This window comes from Hippopotamus amphibius, chromosome 4, assembly GCF_030028045.1.
Source record: "Hippopotamus amphibius kiboko isolate mHipAmp2 chromosome 4, mHipAmp2.hap2, whole genome shotgun sequence".
Classification (NCBI taxonomy): domain Eukaryota; kingdom Metazoa; phylum Chordata; class Mammalia; order Artiodactyla; family Hippopotamidae; genus Hippopotamus; species Hippopotamus amphibius.
Genome location: NC_080189.1, coordinates 86055187 through 86062294, shown reverse-complemented (window position 1 = coordinate 86062294; position 7108 = coordinate 86055187). Strand labels below are relative to the sequence as shown.

Sequence of the window (7108 nt, the reverse complement as noted above, 5' to 3'; positions counted from 1 at the left end):
TATTGAGCTGCATGAGCTGTTTGTGTATTTTGGAGATTAATCCCTTGTTGGTCTCTTCGTTTGCACATATTTTCTCCCATTCTGTGGGTTGTCTTTTCATTTTGTTGATGGTTTCCTTTGCTGTGCAAAAGCTTTTAAGTTTAGGTCCCATTTGTTTATTTTTGTTTTCATTTTCATTACTTTAGGGGGTGGATCAAAAAACGTCTTGCTGTGATTTATGTCAGAGAGTGTTCTGCCTATGTTTTCCTCTAAGAATTTTATAGTATCCAGCCTTATGTTTAGGTCTTTAATCAATTTTGAGTTTATTTTTGTGTATGGTGATAGAGAGTGCTCTAATTTCATTCTTTTACAGTAGCTGTCAGGTTTTCCCAAGACCACTTATTGAAGAGACTGTCTTTGTTCCATTGTATACTCTTTCCTCCTTTGTCATAGATGAGTTGACCATAAGTACATGGGTTTATCTCTGCACTTTCTATCCTGTTCCATTGATCTATATTTCTGTTTTTGTGCCAGTACCATGCTGTTGTGATGATTGTAGCTTTGTTGTATAGTCTGAAGTCAGGGAGCCTGAGGACTTTGGATCTTGATTAGACAGTCATTTAAGTTCAGCATCTGGAAGCTTAAACTTATGGCCATTAAGAAGCATAACCTTAAAAAAATTTAATGTCAAAGCCTCATATTTTCCTAATCTTTTTGAAAAGTTCCTTAGTAACTAACAGGTCTTATTTTGAAGAAATACATATATATATATAAAATTCAGCCATGCCTCTAGTTTCACTTCACTTTTTTTCTGCTAAGTCCAAGTAAAATGAAATGTAATTTTTTAGAAATTTTATTTTTTATTGAAGTATGATTGACATACAACATTGTTAGTTTCAGGTATACAACATAATGATTCAACATTAAAGAAATATTTACAGCAGTTACCTCTGGGCTGTGAGATTGGAATGGTGTATGTGTGTGTGCAGTTTCTTTCTTCATGCCCCACTTTCCACCAGTCATGGCTTTCACACTTGCAAACTCATTTTTTCTAAGGAGCTTACCTACTTACTGATAGCAGGTGTAGGCTTTTGTGTTGAATGCTCCTTCCTGCAAGGTTTTAGTTTCTCAAGGACTGGGCCCGGGCCTCTACCCCGTTCCTGTTCCTCTGCCCTGGCTCACCCAACCTCAGGCTGCCCCCACCAGGTCCCAGAGGGCGTCTTGGGCAGATGAGAGCCTCTTGGCCCTGTGCCCCTCGCTTCCTGCAGTCTCTCAGACACCCCACATTGGGGGAGGGAGAAGGGGCGGCAGCCAGTCCAGGCTTGGGTAAGCATGGTGACAGGACCCCACGTTGCAAGAGCTTCAAGTTCTCTGCACCAATCATTAGACTTTCAAAGTCGCATAAAGTGTAAATCAGAAGCCCAAACGCGTACTAATGTCACATCAGCACAATAAACAAAGTAATCAATAAATAAAATAGTCTGGGAGGAACAGACTAAACTTAGAGCCTCTTCCCGTGAATAAGTATTTGTGGGGACACAGCATTTTTGGAGAAGTTAATCAGCTCATTTATTTGTAGAGATTCAGGGAATTGTCACAAGGGCCTGAAAGGATAATGAACATAGGAAACTCTCACATGTTGGTATCATCATGAAAAAGTCTTTCATGGAAAGGAGAGAGAATAGCACAATATGTGTTTCCTCCCCTTAAATCATAGATTCTTCTCCCTGCCATGCTTTCCTGCAGACAAGGAAGGCCTCTAGAAGAGACAATGAGAATAGAAAAGGAAAAGGAGAAACTGGAGAGAGGACATGAGATCTTGTGATGAGGATGAAACCCCGAGAGGCAGTGAGTACTTCAAACTGGACCATGAGTCATAGAGTGACGCATAGGCCTGTGGGTCAGTTTCCTTTCTTTGCCTCCAGATCTTGGCAGTATCTTGAATTTCATCTCTATGTTCTGCTTGTAGCATCTGTATTCCAAAGAGGCAAGGCCATTTGTAACATCTTCGTAGCTCCTGCATGCTTCCTGCTGGAAGGCAAATTCGTTAGAATGCATCTACATCCCAAAATAAATATAAATTTTTGGTAAATGGTTTTGAGAGAATATTATGTTGAATCATATGGAATTGCCATTTTTAAAGACCAAGGAAAAAAAAACCAAAAATCCCCAAACCCAACAGTCACACATTAGCGATTTTGTACTTTCAATCTAATAATTTTGCCTTTGAAATTATTTGGCTGTAAGTGCTGCATTTAATTTACCATTAGTTGGAATTTCCTGGTGGTCCAGTGGCTAGGACTTGGTGCTTTCATTGCAGTGGCCTGGGTTCAATCCCTGGTTGGGGAACTAGCATCCCTCCAGACCAAAAAAAAAAAAAAATCATAATTTATGATTAGCTACAATTTGTCTGTGACTACTACGTATAGGTTGGGAATTTATGTGAAATGAGAACTTTTAACCTACAGATTATTATTAGAGGTAATGACACTTTAGATGCTCATAAATACGAAAGGGAATAATGAATGGAGTTGACTTAATGTGGCATCTGTAAACCATCCTGTAAGCATTTATTGACTAAAACCTCATTGTTGGTGTTTTTATTTGGGGCTGTGGCTCTTGGTGGCAGGCTCTGGTGGGTGATTAATGTGCAGGAGGTTTATTAGAGGAGATGCTGGGTTAGCACCCATAGGGGTGGGGAAAGAGCCGCGTTGGACAGAGCTAGGGGCTGGGCTGCAGGGTTGTCACCACTGGCCTCAGCAGCCCCATAGAGAGCTTGGAGCAAGGATGGCCATCATACTCTCCAGTCTGGGGCACCTGTGAATTCAGGCTGCCATCTACCCTGGGAAGGGAGTTGTCCAGAGGGGACCGGTAGCTGTTAGCCAACAATTTTCCCAGCAGCTGGGGTAGCAATCCCTGTCATTGTGACATGGAGATCTGGGTAGCAAAGGACAGCATCCACCACAGTGCCAATTAAAAAAATTTTTTATTTATTTCGCTGTACTAGGTCTTCATTGTGGCTGCATGTAGGCTCTTAGTTCCCTGACCAGGGATGGAACCCGGGCCCCCTGCATTGGGACTGTGGAGTCTTAACTGCTGGACCACCAGGGAAGTCCCGCCAGTTTTTTTCAGGTCATCTCATAACACCCTAGCACTGAGCCTGGGGGGCAGAGGGACCAATGGCCTGTGTGAGGAGCTGATGGGGCTTGAGGCTTTTAAATAGACTTTTGGCTCTTAGGGAGAGAAAGGCTTTCAAACAGACTTCAGAGGGGAAGGGAGGGGATTGGGGAGACTTGCCAGCAGATGTCATGGTGGAGAGAGCTCTGGGCAGGGTCACGAGTCCTGCTCGTTGGATCCTCAGTGGTCTCACTCATGAATCAAGGGGGGTGTGAACCTGACAACCCCCATCTCCTCTTGTAGCCCTAGCACTGGGCGGTGCTCTGAGTCTCACCCCAGTGACCCCAAAGTAGAGCAAACCAGGTCAGTAACTCATTCAGATTTGAATTAGGCAGGTTGTGAATCTTCTCCTGGTTCCCTGCTCAGAATCCTGGAGATTGGTAAGGCAGAGATGAAGACAGCATCCAAGCCAGGCCATTTTATAGAGAAGCATGTTGATTTCTCCTTCCTCTAGCTCGGGGCTCTGAATAGGCACATCTATGAACAGGACAGTCCGTTTCATTACTGAGCAGCAAGCAGCAGGTCACAGAAGGAAAAAAAGAAAAGTGGGAGAGAAACCAAGAATTAGAAAACCAATGACTTAGTCACACACCCACTGTGTTCACTTGGGCAGCGTGTGGAACAATACAGAGACGATTAGTGTGGCCCCTGTGCAAGGATGACACACCAGCCCATGAAGCATCCTATATTTTTTTAGGAGTGATGAAGAAGTTCTGGAGATGGATAGCAGTGAGTGGTTTTACAATAATGAGGATGCACTTAATACCACAGAGCTGTGCACTGAAAATTGTTAAATGGTAAGTTTTATGTTGTGAATATTTTGTCACAATTTATAAAAAACAAACATGGCCCTAAGGGGTGGATAAAGATGTCATAAAGTATAAGTCATGTAATTACACTAATGAAGCCAATTATAGCCAAAAGAAAAGCAAATCTGAAAACCCAAATTCAGGCCACAACATGCACACTGGGGTATAACTACAAAGTAGTGGAAAGAGCCAACCTGGATATCAGCTGGGTTCAAAGCCAAACTCTGCCACTTCCTAGCTGTGTGACCTTGGACAAGACAGCTAACTGCTCTGAGCCTATTTCTTATAAAATTAAAATGATGACATCGGACTCACGTGTGTTGGGAGAATTGGACAAGTTATCACAGGCAAGGCATTTAGCATAGTAACTGGCTCCTAGCAGGCATTCTCTGAAGTGTTTCCTTTATGCAAGTGAAAGGTTGCAAACGCATTATGTAGTGGGACACAGACGCTAACCTGAAAAACAGAAAGGATAAAATAAAAAGACAGAAAATCTGGAGACATTATTCGGGTAGTAGTTCCTGGCAGAGGCAGGCCACTTGCAGCAAGAACACTCTAAATTGCTGAAAAAGACTTAAACACTTGTTATTAGAGAGCTAGCCTAGCTGCTGTAACTAGGAATCCCACCCCCCGCCCCACTCCAGCCCAATACAGTGGTTTAAAGAAGATGGAAGCTTATTTTTCTCAATGTAATAGTCCGGGGTGAGCAGTTCATGGCTGGCAAGGCAGCTCTGTTTCTCAACACAAGATTTCCATCTCTGGGTCCAGAGTGTTTGCATTAGATCCTGACATCGTCTAGGTAGCGGGAAGGGGAAAGGGTAGCATCCATGTTTCTTTTGAGGGTGTGACTCAGAAATGGCACACCTCATTTTCCCACCCACACCCCACTGACCAAACCTCCGCTATAAAGGAGGCTGGGAGAGTAAACTCCAGCTGGAGTTCTGCTAAAGAAAGGGAGATTGAATGTTGCTGTGCACCTAGCCATCTCAACCACATAACTTGCGTTCTGTTTTCTCTAGTTTATAACCACAGGCTTTCAGAAAAACAAAGCTAGCACATTCCCCAAAACGGAAGCACAAGTTCTTGCTTATTAATTCAATAACTATTTCTGTTCTTTGCTATATGCTAGTCATTACTCAGAACATGGCTTCCTGATCTCATGACGCTTGAATTCAGTAGGGGGAGAGAGTAAACAATAAAAATCAGAAAAACATGAGATACCAATATGTGCAAAGATGAAAATTAAGGTGATGAGGGAACAGGCGACTAGATGGCTACTTAGCTGGGTGGTTAGGGATGCCCTCACCGAGGAAATGATGTATAAGCTGAGCCATTTGAAGATCGGGAAGGAGAAAATGCCAGGAATGAGGAACTGTAGGTACAAAGGTCTTGATGGGAAGGGTGATTGGGGTGATCTTAGAGGTCTGTGGCACAGAAGGGCCAGTGTGGCTGCATTTAGCAGGAGAGGGCGAGAGGATATGAGACCAGCAAGGCAGGCAGGAGCTGTTTGCTCTCCAGCATTTCCCAGCACTGAGCACAGTGTACACAGGGTGGGCACCCAGTGAGGGTTTGATGAACGAATGTGAGAAAGATGAAGACCTGAGGCTGTGGACGGCCAGCCTGTAACTCAGAGCTCTCCTCTGTCTTCCTTGGGCAAAGACCAGATTGCCCCCTGCTCATCCTGCATACCCTCAGGTCTTGTCTCTAATCTCAGAGCCTCTTTCTCCTTGCACTTGCTCCCAGTGTCCTTGGTAGCCTGAAGTCCTCTTATTCACAATGGAATTAGGGAAGGAATTTGGGAAGGAGACAGATGCCTGAAGAAAATGGTCACATCTCCTCTTTGGCTTTCTCTATTCTTTGCTAAACAGCTCTAGTTCTCTTAGTGTTTCTCCATGTGGTTTTCCAGACCTGGGAGCAGCCTGATGCCCTGTCACAGTGCCAGTTAGCAGAGGCAGTGTAACGACAGAGTGCCAGGATGCGGGGGAGTTAAGGCTGTAGCCTTTGGAGCCAGACTGCTTGGGTGTGAATTCCCATTTTGCCCACTATTATCTGGGTCACCCCGAGTAAAGTACTTAACCTCTCTGGTCATCAGTTTACTTATCTGTTAAATGGGGGTCAGTAATAATCCGTGTCCACAATACAGAAAGCTCTGAAACTAAGGTTTTTATTAACTCACTTAGGGCTAAACAGGCCTGATCTGATCTGAACCTGTTTGGCAGGAACACTTGACGTGAAACTATTATCTTGACTTAACCCTCTTTAAAAACTAGTTGTGCATTTTGCTACAGAAATGTTCATGTGTTTGATTAAGGGACAGCCCCAGACCCTGCTGGAGGAGTTATATGTATGGGCCATACTTTTTAAAACGTGAAAAATTCTGAATTTGAAAAACACTGGGCCCCGAGAATTTCCGATAAGGGACTGTGACCTATCACTCTCCTTCTTAGAGTGTGGCAGCTAGAATGAGTGCAAGACTTTTGTTGCGGTCAGTGTACCAACTCAAAGTATAATAGGGGGTGAGGGGAGTGTCTGGATGACATCAGGTCACCCTCAAAACTCAAAGTTTTATCCTCTTGGTGAGGTGGCAAAATGTGGCTTGAATGATACGGTTAGGTGAATTTGCAAGGGCCCCTGGAAGGTGCTCTCAGGGGAGTCCCACCGTGCTCTGGCCACGGCCATTCCCCAGCCAGTGGTTCCGTAGATGATTTCTGTTAAATGAGGTCTCTTGGCTGTAAGCAACAAAAGCCTACATGAGCTAGCTCAAACCAGAGTATTCCCAAGGAACACAAGGCCAAGAGGCAGCCGGACCTTAGGGATGTTCTGGAACCAGGTTTAAAAGCCCTATGGAAACTTAAGGATTTCTTCTCTCTCTCCTCTCCTGCTTCTCTGCAAGTCTACTGTATCCATCTGTCTAGCTGAAGAGCAGTTTCCTCTGCTTTTGAATCCACTTGGTACAGATGCCCATTACCAACAGCTCCCGCATCATATTTCCTTCATGTATGAGCACAGCCCAATTGGGGTTGAACTTCTGAGTCCAAATTCCCCAGGAGGGGGCATTGGCTGGTCCAGTGGGCTAAGGAGGTGTGGTGGTAAAGAGTGACAGGGGTACCTCCTCAGCCCCTCGGTGCCCAAGCTGTGTATGG

At 44.4% G+C, this 7108-nt stretch overlaps 1 non-coding gene across 1 annotated transcript; it reads left to right on the top strand.

The window, feature by feature from the left end:
- The first annotated feature begins 3747 nt into the window (after positions 1-3747).
- LOC130852734 (U6 spliceosomal RNA) lies at positions 3748-3849 on the top strand. Its single transcript, XR_009053458.1, has one exon. It is a non-coding gene; the product is annotated as a U6 spliceosomal RNA (small nuclear RNA).
- Positions 3850-7108: the final 3259 nt, after the last annotated feature.